General features: G+C 42.5%; 1 protein-coding gene and 1 pseudogene across 2 annotated transcripts in view; both read left to right on the top strand.

Annotated features, from left to right (window-relative positions):
* The window catches only part of LOC128665868 (pre-mRNA-processing factor 39), a 727,810-nt gene that overhangs the window by 654,833 nt on the left and 46,299 nt on the right, over positions 1-26,678 (top strand). The gene's annotated exons all lie outside the window — the stretch shown is intronic.
* LOC128637139 (uncharacterized) lies at positions 15,558-15,676 on the top strand (annotated as a pseudogene).

Raw genomic sequence — 26,678 nt, 5'->3', positions numbered from 1 at the left:
TTGTTCATCAAGGTTTTCTTCTTCAACCTATTGCGTGCATTGTTCCTGTAACTACTGCAGCTGCTTTCTGGTTTGAGGCTCTAGAAGAGGCTCTTCAGATGGAGACTCCATTAGAAGAAATTTTGGACAGAAATAATGCCCTTACATTGGCTAATTCTTTTATTACAGATGCCGTTTTTCAACTGGCTAAATTAGCGGCAAAGAATTCAGGTTTTGCCATTTTAGCACACAGGGCGTTATGGCTTAAATCCTGGTCTGCTGATGTGTCATCTAAAACTAAACTTTTGAACATCCCTTTCAAAGGAAAGACCCTATTCGGGCCTGAACTGAAAGAGATTATTTCAGACATCACTGGAGGGAAAGGTCATGCCCTCCCTCAGGATAGATCAAATAAGATGAGGACCAAACAAGATAATTTTCGTTCCTTTTGGAATTTCAAGAGTGGTCCCGCTTAAGCTTCCTCTGCTGCAAAGCAAGAGGGGAATTTTGCCCAATCCAAGTCAGTCTGGAGACCTAACCAGGCTTGGAACAAGGGTAAACAGGCCAAGAAGCCTGCAGCTGCCTCTAAGACAGCATGAAGGGGTAGCCCCCGATCCAGGACCGGATCTAGTAGGGGGCAGACTCTCTCTCTTCGCTCAGGCATGGGCAAGAGATGTTCACGATCCCTGGGTTTTAGAAATTGTGTCCCAGGGATATTTTCTGGAATTCAAAGGCTCTCTTCCAAGGGGGACTTTTCACATTTCTCGATTGTCTGTAAACAGACAAAGAGAGAGGCGTTTTTACTCTGTGTAGAAGACCTACATACCATGGGGGTAATCCGCGCAGTCCCAAAAGAGGAACAGGGGCTAGGTTTTTACTCAAACCTGTTTGTGGTTTCCAAAAAAGAGGGAACTTTCAGATCAATCTTGGATCTCAAAATTCTAAATAAGTTCCTCAAAGTTCCATCATTCAAGATGGAGACTATTCGGTCTATTCTACCTCTGATACAGGAGGGTCAATATATGACCACCGTGGACTTAAAGGATGCGTATCTACACATCCCTATTCACAGAATTTTCACAAGGGTGCTAGGGTCCCTTCTGGCGGTTCTACGACCACGGGCATAGCAGTGGCGCCTTATCTAGACGACATCTTATTTCAGGCGTCAACTTTCCAGCTATCCAAGTCTCACACGGACATTGTGTTGGCTTTTCTGAGATCTCACAGGTGGACGGTGAACATAAAAAATAGTTCTCTCTTCCCTCTTATAAGAGTTTCCTTCCTAGGGACTCGGTAGAAATGAAAATATTTCTGACGGCGGTCAGAAAATCAAAGCTCTTAACCACTTGCCGAGCTCTTCATTCCATTCCTCGGCCATCAGTGGCTCAGTATATGGAGGTATTCGGACTCATGGTAGCGGCGGCAATGGACATAGTTCCTTTTGCCCGCCTACACCTCAGACCACTACATCTATGTATGCTCACACAGTGGAATGGGGATTATGCAGATTTGTCTCCTCAACTGCATCTGGACCAGGAGACCAGAGATTCTCTTCTCTGGTGGTTGTCTCAGGACCACCTGTCTCAGGGAATGTGTTTCCGCAGGCCAGAGTGGCTCATTGTAACGACAGATACCAGCCTGCTAGGCTGGGATGCAGTCTGGAACTCCCTGAAAGCTTATGGTCTCGGGAGGAATCTCTTCTCCCGATAAATATTCTAGAACTGAGAGCGATATTCAATGCGCTTCAGGCGTGGCCTCAGCTTGCTGCGGCCAAATTCATCAGGTTTCAGTCGGACAACATAACGACTGTAGCTTATATCAATCATCAAGGAGGAACAAGGAGTTCTCTAGCGATGATGGAGGTAACCAAAATAATCCGATGGGCAGAGGATCACTCTTGCCATCTCTCAGCAATCCACATTCCAGGAGTAGAGAACTGGGAGGCGGATTTCCTAAGTTGTTAGACTTTTCATCTGGGGGAGTGGGAACTCCATCCGGAGGTATTTGCCCAGCTGATTCAGCTATGGGGCACACCAGAATTGGATCTGATGGCGTCCCGTCAGAATGCCAAACTTTCTCGTTACGGGTCCAGGTCCCGGGATCCCAAGGCGGTACTGATAGATGCTCTAGCAGTGCCTTGGTCCTTCAATCTGGCCTATGTATTTCCTCTCCTTCTACGTCTGGTTGCCAGAATAAAGCAGGAGAGAGCTTCGGTGATTCTGATAGCACCTGCGTGGCCACGCAGGACTTGGTATGCAGACCTAGTGGACATGTCCTCGGTTCTACCATGGACTCTGCCAATGAGGCAGGACCTTCTAATCCAAGGTCTGTTCACGCATCCAAATCTAATTTTTCTGCATCTGACTGCTTGGAGATTGAACACCTGATTCTATCAAAGCGTGGTTTCTCTGAGTCGGTCATTGATACCCTGATTCAGGCTAGAAAGCCTGTCACCAGGAAGATCTATCATAAGATTTGGCGCAAATATCTTTATTGGTGTGAATCCAAAGGTTACTCGTGGAGTAAGATTAGGATTCCTAGAATATTGTCTTTTCTCCAAGAAGGTTTGGAGAAGGGATTATCAGCTAGTTCCTTAAAAGGACAAATATCTGCTTTGTCTATTCTTCTACACAAACGTCTGGCAGATGTCCCAGACGTTCGAGCATTTAGTCAGGCTTTGGTCAGAATCAAGCCTGTGTTTAAACCTGTTGCTCCGCCATGAAGCCTAAATTTAGTTCTTAAAGTTCTTCAAGGGGTTCCGTTTGAACCTATGCATTCCATGGATATTAAGCTTCTATCTTGGAAAGTTTTGTCTTTAGTAGCTATCTCTTCTGCTCGAAGAGTTTCTGAGCTATATGCTTTACAGTGTGATTCCCCTTATCTTATTTTCCATGCAGATAAGGTGGTTTTGCGTACCAAACCTGGGTTTCTTCCTAAGGTTGTTTCTTATAAGAATATCAATCAAGAGATTGTTGTTCCTTCACTGTGTCCTAATCCTTCTTCAAAGAAGGAACGTCTGTTGCACAATCTTGATGTGGTTTGTGCTTTAAAGTTCTACTTACAAGCAACTAAAGATTTCCGTCAAACATCTTCATTGTTTGTTGTTTATTCTGGTAAGCGGAGAGGTCAGAAGGCTACGGCTACCTCTCTTTCCTTTTGGCTGAAAAGCATCATCCGTTTGGCTTATGAGACTGCTGGCCAACAGTCTCCTGAAAGAATTACTGCTCATTCTAGTAGAGCTGTGTCTTCCACATGGCTTTTAAAAATGAGGCTTCTGTTGAACAGATTTGTAATGCGGCGACTTGGTCTTCGCTTCAAACTTTTTCCAAATTTTACAAATTTGATACTTTTGCTTCTTCGGAGGCTATTTTTGGGAGAAAGGTTCTACAAGAAGTGGTGCCTTCCGTTTAAGGTACCTGTCTTGTCCCTCCCTTCATCCGTGTCCTAAAGCTTTGGTATTGGTATCCCATAAGTATGGATGAATCCGTGGACTCGATACATCTTACAAGAGAAAACATAATTTATGCTTACCTGATAAATTTATTTCTCTTGTGATGTATCGAGTCCACGGCCCGCCCTGTTTATTAAAGACAGGCATATATATTTTTATTTTTAAACTTTCAGTCACCACTGCACCCTATAGTTTCTCCTTTTTCTTCCTAGCCTTCGGTCGAATGACTGGGAGGTGGAGCTAAGGGGGGAGCTATATAGGAAGCTCTGCTGTGGGTGCTCTCTCTGCCACTTCCTGTAGGGGAGGAGAATATCCCACAAGTAAGGATGAATCTGTGGACTCGATACATCACAAGAGAAATAAATTTATCAGGTAAGCATAAATTATGTTTTTTTCAAGAGGGTGAACAGTATTTAGATGACTAGATGGGATATCCGTCCCACTTAAAAACCCTCACTGGCTCTTCTATTTGGTACAATCCAATAACCCTTGCAAGGATAGTGCATGACCGTGTAGGTTGCCCCACAATAAATTCAAACATATGCATATTTAAACCAATATTTTTTCATATTTAAACGAATACTTTTTTTTATCTTGGTGGCTAGATTTCTATTTCGTATTGAAAACTTCTTTAAATTTAAAAACATACTTCTAATTAAAATATTAACGTCATAGAAATTATTAAAAAACTTTAATTAGATACATAAACTAAACAGATTTCCTATATTGAATAATATGCTAAAAATACCATATTGAAAAAAGGTTCCAAATTATTAAATACAATAGAATAGAATATAGTAAAACATATAAACAACATTACAAACTTTCAAAGAAAGAATAAAGGGGACATTTCATAAAATCACTTAAAAAATGTATACATATACCCAGCATTATAAACCTAATAAAATAATCACACAACACAGAATATATAATTAAACTAAGTTAAATGAAGAAAAACATTTGCTAAACAGCATTATAAACCTAATAAAATAATCACACAACACAGACTTCACTTGCATTTTTCTGCAAACAGTTCTTTCTATGCATTCCAATCTGGACTGATTTATAGACAGGAAGATCTTGTTCCTTTGAAATCTGCTCGATAGCTCAGGTCTGGTTAAACTGATTAATTTCAGCTTGCTTGGCTTTGGTGCAACACAAGCGGACAGCTCCACCTACTGGCTATTTTAATAAATGCACTGCTTCTCAATGCTTTTCAATAGCAGTCACATGACTGAAAAAAAAGGTTGTTATTCTGAAACTGTGTAAATTGAACCGTTGTAAAACGAGGGCCAACTGTATATAGAGAGAGAAAAAAACAAACAAAGGCAGAAATGCTGGTAATAGTTCAATTTTTGTGCCTACATTGCGGCCCACCATACACATATGTGTGCTAACATTAAAACCCATTCCACATGTGTGTAAATTTAACAATTATAGCTCTTGAATTGGAATCTAAAAATAGATTTTTACATAAAAGCTTCTATGTCGATATTTAAACCTTTAGGATGTAGACTTTTAAGTTTCTGAATCCAAAATGTTTCTTGTTTTCTTAAGTTGACAAGTCTATTGCTAAAGTTATTTGGTATCTAATCAATGGCCTGTATTATCAAAGATCTAGGGTCACTCCCATGAAACTCTGTGAAGTGGAGGGGCACACTATGTTTATCACATTTTTCTTTAATATTGTATAAATGTTCTGAAAATCTGCATCTAATCTTCCTTTTCGTACGCCCTACATAGATTTTATCACATCCACATGTTAAGAGATATACTACATATGTAGTGTCACAAGTGCATCTACTCTTAATATTAAAGGTTCTAATACCCTCACTGTCTGTGAACTTAGTTTCTTTACTAATATGTTTACACGTTACAAGTTTTCTTTCCGCATTTATATGTGCCTGGTTTTAAACTTAACCAATTAATTTTTATACTTTTGGGTATTTCTAATCTTTTCAGTTTACTGGGTGCTAATACATTTTTAAGATTCCTTTCTTTTTTGAAAGTGAAGATTGGTTCTTCAGTTAAAATGGGTGCTAGGACTGGATCAGTTTTCAAAATCCCCCAATGTTTTTTAAGGACATTTTTAATAATTTTATGCACCTCATTGGAAGTTGTAATAAATCTAACCGTATCATTATTGGTTAGATCTGTTTTAGTATTCTTAGGTTTCAGAACTGCATCCCTATCAAGATTTAGGGCTCTATCATACGCCTGTTCTATTACTTCCCTACTGTATTTGGTGTGAAGGATACATTTGGCAAAATAAGCAGCATTAGACTTCATACACAAGCGGACTTTCTAAACCGGACTCTCACCTAGATTTAGAGTTTGGCGTTAGCCGTCAAAAGCAGCGTTAAGGGGTCCTAACGCTGCTTTTTAGCGCCCGGTGGTATTTAGAGTCAGGCAGGAAAGGGTCTAACGCTCACTTCCCTACCACGATTCCAGGCTACCGCAGATCCACTTACGTCAATTGCGTATCCTATCTTTTCTATGGGATCTGCCTAACGCCGGTATTTGGAGTCTTGGGAGAAGTGAGCGGTAGACTCCTACCGACAAAAAAGGTCAGTAGTTAAGAGCTTTATGGGCTAACGCGTGAATATAAAGCTCTTAACTACTGTGCTACAAAGTACACTAACACCCATAAACTACCTATGTACCCCTAAACCGAGGACCCCCCACATCGCCGTCACTATAATAAAATTTTTTAACCCCTAATCTGCCGACCGGACACCGCCGCCACCTACATTATACCTATAAACCTCTAATCTGCTGCCCCTAACATCGCCAACCCCTATATTATATTTATTAACCCCTAATCTGCCCCCCCCAACGTCGCCGCTACCTAACTACACTTATTAACCCCTAATCTGCCGACTGGACCTCGCCGCCACTATAATAAATGTATTAACCCTTAAACCGCCGCACTCCCGCCTTGCAAACACTATAATAAATAGTATTAACCCCTAATCTGCCCTCCCTAACATCGCCGCCACCTACCTACAATTATTAACCCCTAATCTCCCGTTTGCACCGTCGCCGCTACTATAATAAAGTTATTAACCCCTAAACCTAACTCTAACCCTAACACCCCCCTAACATAAATGTAATTTAAATTAAACAAAATAATATTCCTAAAATTAACTAAATTAATCCTATTTAAAACTAAATACTTACCTATAAAATAAACCCTAATATAGCTACAATATAACTAATAATTACATTGTAGATATTTTGGGATTTATATTTATTTTACAGGCAACTTTGTATTTATTTTAACTAGGTACAATAGCTATTAAATAGTTAATAACTATTTAATAGCTACCTAGTTAAAATAAGTACAAAATTACCTGTAAAATAAATCCTAACCTAAGTTACAAATACACCTAACACTACACTATCATTAAATTAATTAAATAAATTACCTACAATTACCTAAACTAAAATACAATAAAATAAACTATTCTATAATACAAAAAAAAACACTAAATTGCAAAAAATAAAAAAGAATTACAAGAAGTTTAAACTAATTACACCTAATCTAAGCCCCCTAATAAAATAAAAAAGCCCCCCAAAATAAAAAATTCCCTACCCTATTCTAAACTACCAAAGTAATCAGCTCTTTTACCAGCCCTTAAAAGGGCTTTTTGCGGGGCATTGCCCCAAAGTAATCAGCTCTTTTACCTGAAAATAAAAATACAATACCCCCCCAACATTACAACCCACCACCCACATACCCCTACTCTAACCCACCCAAACCCCCCTTAAAAAACCTATCGCTAACCCCCTGAAGATCATCCTACCTTGAGTCGTCTTCACCCAGCCTAACCAAATTCTTCATCCAAGGTGCGCAGAGGAGGTCCTTGATCCGGTAGAAGTCTTCATCCAAGTGGCAAAAAAGAGGTCCTCCATCCGGTAGAAGTGTTCATCCAGGCGGCGTCTTCAATCTTCATCCATCCGGAGCGGAACCATCTTCAACGGAGCCGACGCGGAGCCATCCTCTTCAACCGACGACTTCGTCATCCAAGATGGCGTCCCTTCAATTGCGATTGGCTGATAGAATTCTAGCCAATCGTATTGAACTCGCATTCTATTGGCTGTTCCGATCAGCCAATAGAATGCGAGTTCAATACGATTGGTTGATGACGTCCCTTAAAGGAACCTTCATTCGTCGGGAAGTCGTCGGTTGAAGAGGATGGCTCCGCGTCGGCTCCGTTGAAGATGGCTCCGCTCCGGATGGATGAAGATTGAAGACGCCGCCTGGATGAACACTTCTACCGGATGGAGGACCTCTTCTTTGCCCCTTGGATGAAGACTTCTACCGGATCAAGGACCTCCTCTGCGCACCTTGGATGAAGAATTGGGTTCAGCTGGGTGAAGACGACTCAAGGTAGGATGATCTTCAGGGGGTTAGCGATAGGTTTTTTTAAGGGGGGTTTGGGTGTGTTAGAGTAGGGGTATGTGGGTGGTGGGTTGTAATGTTGGGGGGGGTATTGTATTTTTATTTTCAGGTAAAAGAGCTGATTACTTTGGGGCAATGCCCCGCAAAAAGGGCTGGTAAAAGAGCTGATTACTTTGGTAGTTTAGAATAGGGTAGGGAATTTTTTATTTTGGGGGGCTTTTTTATTTTATTAGGGGGCTTAGATTAGGTGTAATTAGTTTAAACTTCTTGTAATTCTTTTTTATTTTTTGTAATTTAGTGTTTGTTTTTTTTGTATTATAGAATAGTTTATTTTATTGTATTTTAGTTTAGGTAATTGTAGGTAATTTATTTAATTAATTTAATGATATTGTAGTGTTAGGTGTATTTGTAACTTAGGTTAGGATTTATTTTACAGGTAATTGTGTACTTATTTTAACTAGGTAGCTATTAAATAGTTATTAACTATTTAATAGCTATTGTACCTAGTTAAAATAAATACAAATTTTCCTGTAAAATAAATATAAATCCTAAAATAGCTACAATGTAATTATTAGTTATATTGTAGCTATATTAGGGTTTATTTTATAGGTAAGTATTTAGTTTTAAATAGGATTAATTTAGTTAATTTTAGGAATATTATTTTGTTTCATTTAAATTATATTTATGTTAGGGGGGGTGTTAGGGTTAGGGTTAGAGTTAGGTTTAGGGGTTAATAACTTTATTATAGTAGCGGCGACGGTGCAGACGGGAGATTAGGGGTTAATAATTGTAGGTCGGTGGCGGCAAAGTTAGGGAGGGCAGATTAGGGGTTAATACTATTATAGTGTTTGCGAGGCAGGAGTGCGGCGGTTTAGGGGTTAATACATTTATTATAGTGGCGGCGAGGTCCGGTCGGCAGATTAGGGGTTAATAAGTGTAGGTAAGGTAGCAGCGACGTTGGGGGGGCAGATTAGGGGTTAATAAATATAATATAGGGGTCGGCGGTGTTAGGGGCAGCAGATTAGGGTTTCATTGGGATAATGTAGGTTGCGGCGGTGTCCGGAGTGGCAGATTAAGGGTTAATAATATAATGCAGGTGTCAGCGGTAGCGGGGGCGGCAGATTAGGGGTTAATAAGTGTAAGGTTAGGGTTGTTTAGACTCGGGGTTCATGTTAGGGTGTTAGGTGCAGACTTAGAAACTGTTTCCCCATAGGAAACAATGGGGCTGCATTAGGAGCTGAAAGCTGCTTTTTTGCAGGTGTTAGGTTTTTTTTCATGTTTCCTATGGGGATATCGTGCACAAGCACGTTTTCCCAGCTTACCGCTACCGTAAGCAACGCTGGTTTTGAGGGTTGAAGTGGAGCTAAATTAGGCTCAACGCACCCTTTTTTGAGCCTAACGCAGCCCCTCAGACAACTCTAAATACCAGCGTTGTTTGAAGGGTGCGTTGGGAAAAAAAGCAGCGTTAGCTACGCGGGTCTTTACCGATAAAACTCTAAATCTAGGCGTCTGTATTTTGGTAATGTTGAAAACAAATTTTTTTTTATATATAATTATATATAGATTACATGTGTGTGTTTATATATAACACTGCTTAGATTTATTATAGAGTTTAAATGTGCTCTGTTGTAACAAACTAATAACTACTTATATTCTAAAGATCAAAGGAGTGATTGTTTCGATTATTTAAAAGAATATTTAAAAGAAAGACCGCTAGATTTAGAGTTTTGTCGGTAAAGACCCGCGTAGCTAACACTGCTTTTTTTCCCAACGCACCCTTCAAACAACGCTGGTATTTAGAGTTGTCTGAGGGGCTGCGTTAGGCTCAAAAAAGGGTGAGTTGAGCCTAATTTAGCTCCACTTCAACCCTCAATACCAGCGTTGCTTACGGTAGCGGTAGGCTGGGAAAACGTGCTCGTGCATGATATCCCCATAGGAAACAATGGGGCAGTTTGGGCGGAAAAAAACCTAACACCTGCAAAAAAGCATTCCTATGGGGAAACAGTTTCTAAGTCTGCACCTAACACCCTAACATGAACCCCGAGTCTAAACACCCCTAACCTTACACTTATTAACCCCTAATCTGCCGCCCCCGCTATCGATGGGGGCGGCAGATTACCTGCATTTTATTATTAACCCCTAATCTGCCGCTCCGGACACCGTCGCAACCTACATTATCCCTATGAACCCCTAATCTGCTGCCCCTAACACCGCCGACCCCTATATTATATTTATTAACCCCTAATCTGCCCCCCCAATGTCGCCGCTACCTTACCTACACTTATTAACCCCTAATCTGCCGACCGGACCTCGCCGCCACTATAATAAATGTATTAACTCCTAAACCGCCACACTCCCGCCTCGCAAACACTAGAATAAATAGTATTAACCCCTAATCTGCCCTCTCTAACATCGCCGCCACCTACCTACAATTATTAACCCCTAATCTCCCGGGTTAATACTATTTATTCTAGTGTTTGCGAGGCGGGAGTGCGGCGGTTTAGGGGTTAATACATTTATTACAGTGGCGGCGAGGTCCGGTCAGCAGATTAGGGGTTAATAAGTGTAGGTAAGGTAGCAGCGACATTGGGGGGGCAGATTAGGGGTTAATAAATATAATATAGGGGTCGGCGATGTTAGGGGCAGTAGATTAGGGGTTCATAGGTATAATGTAGGTGGCGGCGGTGTCCGGTCGGCAGATTAGGGGTTAAAAAATGTTATTAGAGTGGCGGCGATGTGGGGGGGGCCTCGGTTTAGGGGTACATAGGTAGTTTATGGGTGTTAGTGAACTTTGTATCACAGTAGTTAAGAGCTTTATATTCACACGTTAGTCCATAAAGCTCTTAACTACTGACTTTTTTTGTCGTTAGGAGACTTGTCGGTAGAGGGTCTACCGCTCACTTCTCCCAAGACTCCAAATACCGGTGTTAGGCAGATCCCATTGAAAAGATAGGATACGCAATTGGCGTAAGGGGATCTGCGGTAGCCTGGAATCGCAATAAGAAAGTGAGCATTAGACACTTTCCTGGCTGACTCTAAATACCAGCGGGCGGTAAAAAGCAGTGTTAGGACCCCTTAACGCTGCTTTTGACGGCTAACGCCAAACTCTAAATCTAGGTGAAAGTTTTTATCTAGTAAGGACTGTTAGCGCCTATTAGCTTGTGTGTGAGTGTGTCTTCATTATATCTTTTTTAATTGGGCAGCATGGCAGTTTAGGAATCTAATGTTGAGACTTTTGGTGACTATGCATTTAGAAATAATAGAAAACGTGAATTAGATTTAACTAACGACACTCATAATATCAGCATTAACACAGAATCTCATGATATTCTCTTTAAGAAACTGGAGAAATTATTACAACAGGATACTCGTGAATGGCAAGATCTAATACTTTTGATAATTATGTGCTCCACAATGTTATCACTAGAGGTCTTCGTATCTTTAAATATCCAGCTTTTGACCTAGAAGATGTTGAGTATACAAGTGAGTGCGATGATGCACTTCATGAATGCTCTATTAAATTAATCAAAGTACTCATTAAATACAGGGAGTTCAAACTAAATAGGATCAAAAGTGATTTTGATGATATACTTCCTAAGGTACAGGTATACAAAACAGAAGAAAAATGGGTAACTAGGAATACTAGTATCCAAAATAGAATTAAACAACTAGATATAGACCTTATGAAAACAAAGCAACAAAAACTAACTTGTGATATCCAAGATTTTAAAGAGGATAAAGTCTATCATTTTAAAAAGAAAACACAAAACATGCATTTAATCAATAGAGGCAAGATTTTGAATGCTAATGAAGTAACTAAGTGGGGAGAATATAAACGAATAGATAAAACTAACTCACACGGCAATTGACGTGTAGATAATTGTCAGGGTTTTTTCCCTGTTGTGTTTGCCATGTGCTGCTGGCAGCCATTTTACTCACCTCTCTTCCTGACTATGGTGCATTGTGGGGGATGCTGCTCACTTCCTGCACTTCCTTTTATGGCCAGACTGGTGTGCATCATCCATGTGAGACAGGATGCAGTCTCAGAATTGTGATGTCATCACTTATTATTTAAAGGGCCTCTATTCAGTATGCTTTGCTTTTGCGTTGTCTCAGACCTGTTTGTGAGAGTTCCTGTGTATTACCTGGCTGCCTGACGTCTTTCCTGGTTCCTGATCCCTGGCTTGCTCCTGACACTGCGGTTTTCCTTGTTCCTGATTCCGGCTTGTCTGACTATTCGCTTTGGCTCCTGACTCGGCTCGTCTGACTACCAGCTCTGGTTTTGACTCCTGGCTTGTTATTTGACTTGTGGACTTTTTATTATTTTTTGTTATTAATAAAGGTGTGGTTATTTTTGCACTTCTCATCTCAGTCTGATTCCTGGCACCCTGACATTACGCAAAGGCCATGAATCCTGATGGTGCTAATAATCCACCTTTACCTGCCATCATTTCCAGGATGGATGAACAGGATCACCGCTTGGATCAATTTGCACTAACCCTGCAAACCCTGCTGACTCGCACTGCACATTTGGACCAAAGTGTTCCGCAAGTTATGGCTGCTCCTGTTTCCGCTGCTCCACCTATGCCTACCAGGAGCATGTCCGGTTCTGCACCTCTACCTCAGTGATATGGAGGCGATCCTATTCAGTGCAGAGGGTTTTTGAACCAGGTGGGCATTTACTGTGAGATGTTACCTCAGGCGTTTCCCTCTGACAAAGCTAAGGTGGGATTTCTCATCTCGTTACTCTCTGACACAGCTCTTGCCTGGGCTAATCCCTTGTGGGAGACTAATAAACCTGTGATTTCAAATTACCCTGAATTTGTGGCCTCCTTTCGAAGGGTATTTGATATTCCGGCTCGCTCCTCCTCTGCTGCTAAACGACTCATGTCCATTCAGCAAGGTACAAGATCTGTTGCTCAGTATGCTATTGAGTTCCGAACGCTTGCCACAGAGGTAGGTTGGAACAATGAAGCCCTTGTTGCCGCCTTCTTTCATGGGCTCTCTGATGCGATTAAAGACGAAGTTGCTGCCAGAGATTTACCAGAGGATCTCGAGGCATTGGTGTCTTTCTTGATCCTAATTGACATCAGACTCAGAGAGAGGCCCTCTTTCAAGGAGCGCTTGCGGAAGCCTCCTGTTACGTTGTCTCCTACATGTTCATTCCCACCCATGCCTCCCTCTCCTCCCATGCCTCCAGGTCCAGAGTCACCAGGTACTGCTGAGCCGATGCAGCTGGGATTCACGCGTCTCTCCGCGGCGGAGAGGGCCTTTAGGAGGAGGGAGGGGCTCTGCCTCTATTGTGGGTTACAGGGTCACCTTTTAAAGACTTGTCCTACACGGCCGTGAAACACTCACACCTTAGATCCTGTCAGGGACAGACCTTGGGTGGTTTATCCTCGTCCCCGGAACCGCTTAAGGAGAAACCTTTGGTCACAGTTGTCCTTTCCTGGGTGGACTTCTCCATAGTCACTCAGGCTCTTGTTGACTCCGGTGCTGCGGGCTATTTCATTGACAGTGCTTTTGTATCAAAGCACTCAATTCCTGTTTTGCCTCGGTCCGTACCGCTTGCTATTGAGGCCATTGATGGCAGGCCCCTTTAGCCCGCACTCGTTACTCACGAAACTGCTCCGTTGTCCATGGCTGTTGGGGCTCTCCATTTTGAAACTCTCCAGTTCCAGGTGATAAACTATCCGCATTTTCCGGTTGTTCTGGGTTATCCCTGGCTCCAAAAGCACAATCCCAGTCTCGACTGGCGCAGGGCCGAAATTTTGTCGTGGTCCCCGCAATGTATTTCCACTTGTCTTCGGAAACCAGTTAAAGTCTTGTGCACTTCTTCGGTATCTCAATTGCCAGAGGAGTACCGATAATTCCTAGACGTGTTTGACAAGGTGCGTGCCGGTACGTTGCCTCCTCACCAGTCTTACGATTGTGCCATAGGTTACACAGGGGGTACTATTGGGGGTTACAGTGGGAGCTGATGAGGCTTATGTAGGTTACAGAGGGGGGCTTATTGGGGTTACAGGGGGTGCGGGGTTACAGTGGTAGCTGATGGGGCTTATTTAGGTTACAGAGGGGGGCTTCAGGGGGTGCGGACGTGAAAATTGCGATTAGATCACAATCGCAATTTTTTTTCCCCCCATATCACCCAGCCCTACTTTGAAGGTTTTGTTTCTTGTTGCTATCTCTCGAAGTGTCTCGGAACTCTCAGCTCTGCGGTGTGATTCCCCTTATCTTATTTTTCATGCCGGTAAGGCTGTTCTTAGTACTAAGTTAGGTTTCCTTCCTAAGGTTGTTTATAATAGAAATATCAATCTGGACATTGTTGTTCCCTCTTTGTGTCCTAATCCTTCTTCTTCCAAAGAACGTTTGTTACACAATTTGGATGTTGTACGTGCTCTTAAATTCTACTTACAGGTGTCTAAGGATTTTCGTCAGTCCTCTGCCATCTTTGTCTGTTTCTCTGGGAAACGTAAAGGTCACAAAGCTACTGCTACTACTCTTTCTTTTTGGTTACGAAGTATAATTCGTTTGGCTTATGAGACTGTTGGACAGAAGCCTCCTGAGAGAATTACAGCTCATTCCACAAGAGCTGTTTCCTCTTCTTGAGCTTTCAAAAATAAAGCTTCTGTTGAACAGATTTGTAAGGCTGCAACTTGGTCTTCTCTACATACTTTTTCCACATTTTACAAATTTGATACTTTTGCCTCGGCTGAGGCTTCTTTTGGGAGAAAGGTTCTTCAAGCGGTGGTGCCTTCTGTTTAGTACTGCCTGTCTTGTCCCTTTCTATTTATCTGTGTCGTCTAGCTTGGGTATTGGTTCCCAACAGTAATTACTCAAGTCGTGGACTCACCATATCTTAGGAAAGAAAAACTAAATTTATGCTTACCTGATAAATTTATTTATTTCTGGATATGGTTAGTCCACGGCCCCACCCTTTATTTTAAGACAGTTGTTCTTTTCACTATATCCTCAGGCACCGCTACACCTTGTGTTACTCCTTTTTCTCCATTTCCCTTTGGTCGAATGACTGGGGGTTGTGCATAAGGGAGTGATACTTAGCAGTTTAACTGTGGTGCTCTTTGCCTCCTACTGCTGGCCAGGAGTGATATTCCCAACAGTAATTACTCAAGCCGTGGACTCACCATATACGGACATAAATACATTTATCAGGTAAGAATAAATTTTGTTTTTTACTGGGTCTTTTTATATTTTTCTCTATGGTTTGCGTAGCCACAGTAGACTGTGTAATTTGTAAAATTCATACAGTCTGTGGCTTCCCTTTACGTTCTCTCAGGACATCTTTTTCTCAACAACAGTTATTTAGGGAACAAGTGTTTGTTAATAATGTGTGGAGATGGAAAGGGTTAACCTTTCTTTCCATCAACCTTTCTACACTAAATTTTAGATCCCTGTTATCTACTACCATCTAGTTGTGATGAATGGTATTTATCATTGCTTTTTTAAATTACTCTAGATGAGTATTTTATAGTTTAAACTTTTTAAACCTTCTCTGAGGATTTCTTCATTTTCTTTCTGGGTGGTACCAGATCTATTAATACTTCCCTAGTATGTAAGATCTTATTTGGACTTCCAGTAGTAGGTCATATTTTTATTGACCTTTTTTTTATTGTAATGAAACGTATTTTATGTAACATAATAATGTTTTCTATGTTATTCCTGTTGTACAGAAACCCTATATATCTGTACTAATGTCGGTGAGTCTACCGCCACACTGCCCTGAATTCACCCGATCCCATCTGATTTTGGAAATTAAGCAGGGCCAGTCCTGGTCAATACCTGGATGGGAGACCGCCTGGGAACACCAGGTGCGGTAGGCTTAGATGTATGAGCTCTTAATTTATGTACAGGGGCTTAAAAATCTGTTTTTATGGTTTGTTTCATGTTTCATACTCAATTTCTTAATGTTTTAGGACACTTATATATTTAATTCTATGTTTTTATTATAATAATACAATAAAAATACCTTATATGGAAGTGATATTTGTTAGCATCCGTGACATGGATTGTTTCATGTCTCATTCTCATTTTTTTCTTAGTGTTTTTAAGACACTAATATATGTATTTCTATGTTTTATGTATAGGAATTCAAGTCTTGCCATCCAAGGGGCAGATTTCTCCTGTCAAGACTATCCACAAACCAAGTAAAGAGGGAGGCCTTCTTAATCTGGCCTTGTTAGCTCAGTAAGAGGAACAGGGACAAGGATCTATTTAAATTTCTTTGTGGTTTCCAAAAAGGAGGGAACTTTCTGTCCCATCCTAGATCTATAGTGCCTCAACAAATTCCTCAGTGTTCCGTTCTTCAAGGTAGAAACTATTTGTTCCATTCTTCCATTGGTTCAGGAAGATCAGTTCATGACGACGATAGTCCTGAAGGGCGCGTAATTACATGTTTCCATCTCAGGGATCATCACCAGTTTATAAGGTTTGCCTTTTTGGACAAGCATTTCCAGTTTGTTGCACTTCCTTTTGGTCTTGTCATGGCTCCCAGAATATTCACAAAAGTTCTGGGGGCTCTTCTGGCAGTGATCAGATCCCAGGGAATTGCTGTGGCGCCTTATCTAGACGACATCTTGGTTCAGGCGTCATCTTTTCAACTACCAAAATCTCATACAGAGATATTGTTGCCTTTTCTACGTTCCCACGGGTGGAAAGTGAATCTGGAAAGGTTTTCTCTTGTTCCTGCAACAAGAGTATGCTTCCTAGGATCAATCATAGATTCCCTGTTCAGGATAATTTTCCTGACAGATGTCAGAAAATCCAATCTTCTTGTTTCTTGCCTGTCTCTCCAGTCTGCTATTCGTCCATTTGTGGCTCAATGCATGGAGGTGATTGGTCTGATGGTTGCTTCCATGGACATCATTCCTTTCTCCAACATAGGTGTGTCCGGTCCACGGCGTCATCCTTACTTGTGGGATATTCCCCTCCCCAACAGGAAATGGCAAAGAGCCCAGCAAAGCTGGTCACATGATCCCTCCCAGGCTCCGCCTACCCCAGTCATTCTCTTTGCCGTTGTACAGGCAACATCTCCACGGAGATGGCTTAGAGTTTTTTAGTGTTTAACTGTAGTTTTTTATTATTCAATCAAGAGTTTGTTATTTTGAAATAGTGCTGGTATGTACTATTTACTCAGAAACAGAAAAGAGATGAAGATTTCTGTTTGTATGAGGAAAATGATTTTAGCAACCGTAACTAAAATCCATGGCTGTTCCACACAGGACTGTTGAGAGCAATTAACTTCAGTTGGGGGAACAGTGTGCAGTCTCTTGCTGCTTGAGGTATGACACATTCTAACAAGACGATGTAATGCTGGAAGCTGTCATTTTCCCTATGGGATCCGGTAAGCCATATTTATTACGATCGTAAATAAGGGCTTTACAAGGGCTTATTTAGACTGTAGACTTTTCTGGGCTAAATCGATTCATTATTAGCACATATTTAGCCTTGAGGAATCATTTTATCTGGGTATTTTGATATAATAATATCGGCAGGCACTGTATTAGACACCTTATTTCTTAGGGGCTTTCCCAAAGCATAAGCAGAGTCTCATTTTCGCGCCGGTGTGGCGCACTTGTTTTTTGAGAGGCATGGCATGCAGTCGCATGTGAGAGGAGCTCTGATACTTAGAAAAGACTTTCTGAAGGCGTCATTTGGTATCGTATTCCCCTTTGGGCTTGGTTGGGTCTCAGCAAAGCAGATACCAGGGACTGTAAAGGGGTTAAAGCTTATAACGGCTCCGGTTCCGTTATTTTAAGGGTTAAAGCTTCCAAATTTGGTGTGCAATATTTTTAAGGCTTTAAGACACTGTGGTGAAAATTTGGTGATTTTTGAACAATTCCTTCATGTTTTTTCGCAATTGCAGTAACAAAGTGTGTTCAGTTTAAAATTTAAAGTGACAGTAACGGTTTTATTTTAAAACGTTTTTTGTACTTTCTTATCAAGTTTATGCCTGTTTAACATGTCTGAACTACCAGATAGACTGTGTTCTGAATGTGGGGAAGCCAGAATTCCTATTCATTTAAATAAATGTGATTTATGTGATAATGACAATGATGCCCAAGATGATTCCTCAAGTGAGGGGAGTAAGCATGGTACTGCATCATTCCCTCCTTCGTCTACACGAGTCTTGCCCACTCAGGAGGCCCCTAGTACATCTAGCGCGCCAATACTCCTTACTATGCAACAATTAACGGCTGTAATGGATAATTCTGTCAAAAACATTTTAGCCAAAATGAACCCTTGTCAGCTTAAGCGTGGCTGCTCTGTTTTAGTTACTGAAGAGCATGACGACGCTGATATTAATATCTCTGAAGGGCCCCTAATCCAATTTGAGGGGGCCAGGGAGGTTTTGTCTGAGGGAGAAATTACTGATTCAGGGAACATTTCTCATCAGGCTGAATCTGATGTGATTACATTTAAATTTAAGTTGGAACATCTCCGCATTTTGCTTAAGGAGGTATTATCCACTCTGGATGATTGTGAAAAGTTGGTCATTCCAGAGAAACTATGTAAAATGGACAAGTTCCTAGAGGTGCCGGGGCTCCCAGAAGCTTTTCCTATACCCAAGCGGGTGGCGGACATTGTTAATAAAGAATGGGAAAGGCCCGGTATTCCTTTCGTCCCTCCCCCCATATTTAAAAAATTGTTTCCTATGGTCGACCCCAGAAAGGACTTATGGCAGTCAGTCCCCAAGGTCGAGGGAGCGGTTTCCACTTTAAACAAACGCACCACTATACCCATAGAGGATAGTTGTGCTTTCAAAGATCCTATGGATAAAAAATTAGAAGGTTTGCTTAAAAAGATGTTTGTTCAGCAGGGTTACCTTCTACAACCCATTTCATGCATTGTCCCTGTCACTACAGCTGCATATTTCTGGTTTGATGAACTGATTAAGGTGCTCGATAGTGATTCTCCTCCTTATGAGGAGATTATGGACAGAATCAATGCTCTCAAATTGGCTAATTCTTTCACTCTAGACGCCACTTTGCAAGTGGCTAGGTTAGCGGCTAAGAATTCTGGGTTTGCTATTGTGGCGCGCAGAGCGCTTTGGTTGAAATCTTGGTCGGCTGATGCGTCTTCCAAGAACAAGTTACTAAACATTCCTTTCAAGGGGAAAACGCTGTTTGGCCCTGACTTGAAAGAGATTATCTCTGATATCACTGGGGGTAAGGGCCACGCCCTTCCTCAGGATAGGCCTTTCAAGGCAAAAAATAGACCTAATTTTCGTCCCTTTCGTAAAAACGGACCAGCCCAAAGTGCTACGTCCTCTAAGCAAGAGGGTAATACTTCTCAAGCCAAGCCAGCTTGGAGACCAATGCAAGGCTGGAACAAGGGAAAGCAGGCCAAGAAACCTGTCACTGCTACCAAGACAGCATGAAATATTGGCCCCCGATCCGGGACCGGATCTGGTGGGGGGCAGACTCTCTCTCTTCGCTCAGGCTTGGGCAAGAGATGTTCTGGATCCTTGGGCGCTAGAAATAGTCTCCCAGGGTTATCTTCTGGAATTCAAGGGACTTCCCCCAAGGGGGAGGTTCCACAGGTCTCAGTTGTCTTCAGACCACATAAAAAGACAGGCGTTCTTACATTGTGTAGAAGACCTGTTAAAAATGGGAGTGATTCATCCTGTTCCATTAAGAGAACAAGGGATGGGGTTCTACTCCAATCTGTTCATAGTTCCCAAAAAAGAGGGAACGTTCAGACCAATCTTAGATCTCAAGATCTTAAACAAATTTCTCAAGGTCCCATCGTTCAAGATGGAAACCATTCGAACTATCCTTCCTTCCATCCAGGAAGGTCAATTCATGACCACGGTGGATTTAAAGGATGCGTATCTACATATTCCTATCCACAAGGAACATCATCGGTTCCTAAGGTTTGCATTCCTGGACAAACATTACCAGTTTGTGGCGCTTCCTTTCGGATTAGCCACTGCTCCAAGGATTTTCACAAAGGTACTAGGGTCCCTTCTAGCGGTACTAAGACCAAGGGGCATTGCAGTAGTACCTTACCTGGACGACATTCTGATTCAAGCGTCGTCCCTCCCTCGAGCAAAGGCTCACACGGACATCGTCCTGGCCTTTCTCAGATCTCACGGCTGGAAAGTGAACGTGGAAAAGAGTTCTCTATCCCCGTCAACAAGGGTTCCCTTCTTGGGAACAATTATAGACTCCTCAGAAATGAGGATTTTTCTAACAGAGGCCAGAAAGACAAAGCTTCTGGACTCTTGTCGGATACTTCATTCCGTTCCTCTTCCTTCCGTAGCTCAGTGCATGGAAGTGATCGGGTTGATGGTAGCGGCAATGGACATAGTTCCTTTTGCGCGCATTCATCTAAGACCATTACAACTGTGCATGCTCAGTCAGTGGAATGGGGACTATACAGACTTGTCTCCAAAGATACAAGTAAATCAGAGGACCAGAGACTCACTCCGTTGGTGGCTGTCCCTGGACAACCTGTCACGAGGGATGACATTCCGCAGACCAGAGTGGGTCATTGTCACGACCGACGCCAGTCTGATGGGCTGGGGCGCGGTCTGGGGATCCCTGAAAGCTCAGGGTCTTTGGTCTCGGGAAGAATCTCTTCTACCGATAAATATTCTGGAACTGAGAGCGATATTCAATGCTCTCAAGGCTTGGCCTCAGCTAGCGAGGACCAAGTTCATTCGGTTTCAATCAGACAACATGACGACTGTTGCGTACATCAACCATCAGGGGGGAACAAGGAGTTCCCTAGCGATGGAAGAAGTGACCAAGATTATTCTATGGGCGGAGTCTCACTCCTGCCACCTGTCTGCTATCCACATCCCGGGAGTGGAAAATTGGGAAGCGGATTTTCTGAGTCGTCAGACATTGCATCCGGGGGAGTGGGAACTCCATCCGGAAATCTTTGCCCAAGTCACTCAACTATGGGGCATTCCAGACATGGATCTGATGGCCTCTCGTCAGAACTTCAAAGTTCCTTGCTACGGGTCCAGATCCAGGGATCCCAAGGCGGCTCTAGTGGATGCACTAGTAGCACCTTGGACCTTCAAACTAGCTTATGTGTTCCCGCCGTTTCCTCTCATCCCCAGGCTGGTAGCCAGGATCAATCAGGAGAGGGCGTCGGTGATCTTGATAGCTCCTGCGTGGCCACGCAGGACTTGGTATGCAGATCTGGTGAATATGTCATCGGCTCCACCTTGGAAGCTACCTTTGAGACGAGACCTTCTTGTTCAGGGTCCGTTCGAACATCCGAATCTGGTTTCACTCCAGCTGACTGCTTGGAGATTGAACGCTTGATTTTATCGAAGCGAGGTTTCTCAGATTCTGTTATCGATACTCTTGTTCAGGCCAGAAAGCCTGTAACTAGAAAGATTTACCACAAAATTTGGAAAAAATATATCTGTTGGTGTGAATCTAAAGGATTCCCTTGGGACAAGGTTAAGATTCCTAGGATTCTATCCTTTCTTCAAGAAGGATTGGAAAAAGGATTATCGGCAAGTTCCCTGAAGGGACAGATTTCTGCCTTGTCGGTGTTACTTCACAAAAAACTGGCAGCTGTGCCAGATGTTCAAGCCTTTGTTCAGGCTCTGGTTAGAATCAAGCCTGTTTACAAACCTTTGACTCCTCCTTGGAGTCTAAATTTAGTTCTTTCAGTTCTTCAGGGGGTTCCGTTTGAACCCTTACATTCCGTTGATATTAAGTTATTATCTTGGAAAGTTTTGTTTTTAGTTGCAATTTCTTCTGCTAGAAGAGTTTCAGAATTATCTGCTCTGCAGTGTTCTCCTCCTTATCTGGTGTTCCATGCAGATAAGGTGGTTTTACGTACTAAACCTGGTTTTCTTCCAAAAGTTGTTTCTAACAAAAACATTAACCAGGAGATTATCGTACCTTCTCTGTGTCCGAAACCAGTTTCAAAGAAGGAACGCTTGTTGCACAATTTGGATGTTGTTCGCGCTCTAAAATTCTATTTAGATGCTACAAAGGATTTTAGACAAACATCTTCCTTGTTTGTTGTTTATTCAGGTAAAAGGAGAGGTCAAAAAGCAACTTCTACCTCTCTCTCTTTTTGGATTAAAAGCATCATCAGATTGGCTTACGAGACTGCCGGACGGCAGCCTCCCGAAAGAATCACAGCTCATTCCACTAGGGCTGTGGCTTCCACATGGGCCTTCAAGAACGAGGCTTCTGTTGATCAGATATGTAGGGCAGCGACTTGGTCTTCACTGCACACTTTTACCAAATTTTACAAGTTTGATACTTTTGCTTCTTCTGAGGCTATTTTTGGGAGAAAGGTTTTGCAAGCCGTGGTGCCTTCCATTTAGGTGACCTGATTTGCTCCCTCCCTTCATCCGTGTCCTAAAGCTTTGGTATTGGTTCCCACAAGTAAGGATGACGCCGTGGACCGGACACACCTATGTTGGAGAAAACAGAATTTATGTTTACCTGATAAATTTCTTTCTCCAACGGTGTGTCCGGTCCACGGCCCGCCCTGGTTTTTTAATCAGGTCTGATAATTTATTTTCTTTAACTACAGTCACCACGGTACCATATGGTTTCTCCTATGCTATTATTCCTCCTTAACGTCGGTCGAATGACTGGGGTAGGCGGAGCCTGGGAGGGATCATGTGACCAGCTTTGCTGGGCTCTTTGCCATTTCCTGTTGGGGAGGGGAATATCCCACAAGTAAGGATGACGCCGTGGACCGGACACACCGTTGGAGAAAGAAATTTATCAGGTAAACATAAATTCTGTTTTTGCCCGGTTCCATCTTCGACCTCTGCAACTTTGCATGCTCAGTCAATGGAACGGAGACCATTCAGATTTATCACAGAGGATAAATCTGGATCCCCTAACAAGAACCTCTCTCTTGTGGTGGATTTCACAGGACCATCTGTCTCGGGGCACTTGCTTCCTGAGACCTTCCTGGGTAATTGTGACTTCGGACTCCAGCCTGTTAGGCTGGGGAGCTGTTTGGAATTCTCTAAAAGCTCAGGGCCTGTGGTCTCGGGAAGAGTCTTCTCTTCCTATAAACATCTTGTAGTTGAGAGCAATCTTCAATGCCTTGATAGCTTGGCCTCAGTTATCTTTAGTCTGGTTTATCAGATTCCAGTGGGACATCACCTCAGTGGCTAATATCAACCACCAGGGAGGAACTCAGAGTTCCTTGGCCATGAAGGAGGTGATTGGCATTCTGCAGTGGGCGGAAGCTCGCGATTATCTTTTATCTGCTATCCACATTCCAGGAGTGGACAATTGGGAGGCGATTTATCTGAGCAGAAAGACTTTTCATCCCAGGGAGTGAGCACTCCATCCGGAAGTGTTCTCAAGGATAACCCTCAGGTGGGGGGTTCCGGAGTTGGATCTGATGGCGTCTCGTCAAAACGCCAAGCTTCCAAAGTATGGTTCAAGGTACAGAGATTCTCAGGCCGCTTTGATAGATGACTTGGCAGTTCCTTGGGAGTTCGGACTAGCATACCTGTTTCCTCCGTTTGCTCTCCTTTCACGTGTTATTGCTCGTATCAAGCAGGAGAGAGTGTCTGTGATTCTAATAGCTCCTGTCTGGCCTCGCAGGATCTGGTTTGCGGATCTGGTGAAGATGTCATCTCTTCCACCTTGAAGGTTTCTTCTGAGGAAGGACCTTCTAATTCAGGGTCCATTCCTACATCCAAATCTAGATTCTCTGATGCTGACTGCTTGGAGATTGAACGCCTAGCCCTGTCTAGACGTGGTTTTTCGGAAGGGGTAAACCTGTTACTCGCAGGATTTTCCATAAGTTTTAGCTTAAATACCTTTTTTGGAGTGAAGCTAAAGGTTTTCCTAGAGTCGGGTGAGAATTCCCCAAATTGAATTATTTCTTCAGGATGGTCTCGAGAAAGGTTTGTCAGTCAGTACTCTGATAGGTCAGATTTCTGCACTGTCTATTCTTTTGCACAAACGTCTGGCAGATTTTCCAGGTGGTCAAGCTTTTGTACAGGCCCTGGTCAGAATCAGGCAGTGTTTAAACCTGTTGCTCCTCCTTGGAGTCTTAACCTAGAGTATGGGAACATGAGTTTTATGTATGAGCAGGACTAGAGTATGGGAACATGGGTATCATGTGTGAGCAGGACTAGAGCTCATGTATGAGCAGGACTAGAATTAAGGTAACATGTGTATCATGTATGAGCAGGACTAGAGTATGGGACACATGGGTAACATGTATGAGCAGGACTAGAGTATGGCACATGGGTATTATGTATGAACAGGACTAGAGTATGAGGCACATGGGTATCATGTATGAACAGGACTAGAGTATGGGGCACATGGGTATCATGTATGAGCAGGACTAGACTATGAGGCACATGGGTATCATGTATGAGCAGGACTAGAGTATGAGGCACATGGGTATCATGTATGAGCAGGACTAGAGTATGAGGCACATGGGTATCATGTATGAGCAGGACTAGAGTATGAGGCACATGGGTATCATGTATGAGCAGGACTAGAGTATGAGGCACATGGGTATTATGTATGAACAGGACTAGAGTATGAGGCACATGGGTATCATGTATGAACAGGACTAGAGTATGGGGCACATGGGTATCATGTATGAGCAGGACTAGACTATGAGGCACATGGGTATCATGTATGAGCAGGACTAGAGTATGAGGCACATGGGTATCATGTATGAGCAGGACTAGAGTATGGGGAACATGGATATCATGTATGAGCAGGACTAGATTATGGAACATGGGTATCATGTAGGAGCAGGACTATAGTATAGGGAACATTGGTATCATGTATGAGCAGTACTAGAGTATGGGAACTTGAGTATTATGTAAGAGCAGGACTAGAATATGGAAACATGGGTATCATGTGTGATCAGGACTAGAGCTCATGTATGAGCAGGACTAGAATTAAGGTAACATGGGTATCTGTATGGGCTGGACTAGAGTATGGGACATATGGGTAACATGTATGAGCAGGACTAGAGTATGGCACATGGGTATTATGTATGAGCAGGACTAGAGTATGAGGCACATGGGTATCATGTATAAACAGGACTATAGTATGAGGCACATGGGTATCATGTATGAGCAGGACTAGAGTATGAGGCACATGGGTATCATGTATGAGCAGGACTAGAGTATGAGGCACATGGGTATCCTGTATGAGCAGGACAAGAGTATGAGGCACATGGGTATCATGTATGAGCAGGACTAAAGTATTGGGAATATGAGTATTATGTATGAGCAGGACTAGAGTATGGGGAACATGGGAATCATGTATGAGCAGGACTAAAGTATGGGGAACATGGGTATCATGTATGAGCAGGACTAGAGTATGGGGCACATGGGTATCATATATGAGCAGGACTAGAGTATGGGGAACATGAGTATTATGTATGAGTAGGACTAGAGTATTGGGTAGATGAGTATTATGTATGAGCAGGACTAGAGTATGGGGCACACGGGGTAACATGTATGAACAGGACTAGAGTATGGGGAACATGGGTATCATGTATGAGCAGGACTAGGGTAGGGCACATGGGTATTATGTATGAGTAGGACTAGCGTAATCGTCATGTGGGTATCATGTATGAGCAGGACTAGAGTATTGGGTAGATGAGTATTATTTATGAGCAGGACTAGAGTATGGGGCACATGGGTATCATATGAGCAGGACTAGAGTATGGGGCACATGGGTATCATATGAGCAGGACTAGAGTATTGGGAACATGAGTGTTATGTATGAGCAGGACTAGAGTATGGGAACATGAGTATTATGTTTGAGCAGGACTAGAGTATGGGGAACATGAGTATTATGTATGAGCAGGACTAGAGTATGGGAACATGAGTATTATGTATGAGCAGGACTAGAGTGTGGCAACATGAGTATTATGTATGAAGGACTAGAGTATGGGGAACATGGGTATCATGTATGAGCAGGACCAAAGTATAGGGAACATGGGTATTATGTATGAGCAGGACTAGAGTATGGGAACATGAGTATCATGTATGAGCAGTACCAAAGTATAGGGAACATGGGTATTATGTATGAGCAGGGGACCAAAGTATAGGGAACATGGGTATTATGTATGAGCAGTACCAAAGTATAGGGAACATGAGTATTATGTATGAGCAGGACCAAAGTATAGGGAACATGGGTATTATGTATGAGCAGGACTAGAGTATGGGGCCCATGGGTATTGTGTAATAAAGACAAATAGATTGTGGCACATAGGTATCATGTATGAAGAAGACTAGGGTATGGGAGCATATGTTTTGTGTTTGAGGGGCATGCGTATCATGTATTAACGAGAATAGCATGCAGGGGATATGGGAGAATAAGTATGTAGAGCAGTATTATAATGCCTAAACAGAACTGAAATTTCTCTTATGTGGCGAGATTGTGTCAAAATATACCACGTACTCAAAATGAAAGGACGTGTACGAACATTTAGGCACTTTCAAGATACTAAAGGCTGAAAGCAGAGTTATCTGATTTGTATTGGCTGCAGGATTTAATTTATAAACTGGCCCCATGCTAACTTCTCTCACCCCAGTGAAGTTTCCCTTTTCACCAAGCTCTATTACTTTCTATGGGAGTCATCTCACAACTGGCAGGATTACTGCCTTTTTTAATAAAATTCCCTGGGCTGCCCCTGTGAGTGTTGTGTCGTTTTTCACATCTGATCCTGCACTCTGAAAGAAAAAAGCGCAAGAAGAGACTCAAGTGCAATAAAACACATAGACGCTGCTGCTCTTAAAAATATGCACTTACAATGTTTAATTAGAAATCATGCAATTAAAAACAAAACTTTTTTCCTCCAAGACAGGCAATCAGAATACTCAGCTGCTCCGAT

Source organism: Bombina bombina, chromosome 7 (assembly GCF_027579735.1).
Source record: "Bombina bombina isolate aBomBom1 chromosome 7, aBomBom1.pri, whole genome shotgun sequence".
Classification (NCBI taxonomy): Eukaryota; Metazoa; Chordata; class Amphibia; order Anura; family Bombinatoridae; genus Bombina; species Bombina bombina.
This window is presented reverse-complemented; position numbering and strand designations above follow the sequence as displayed.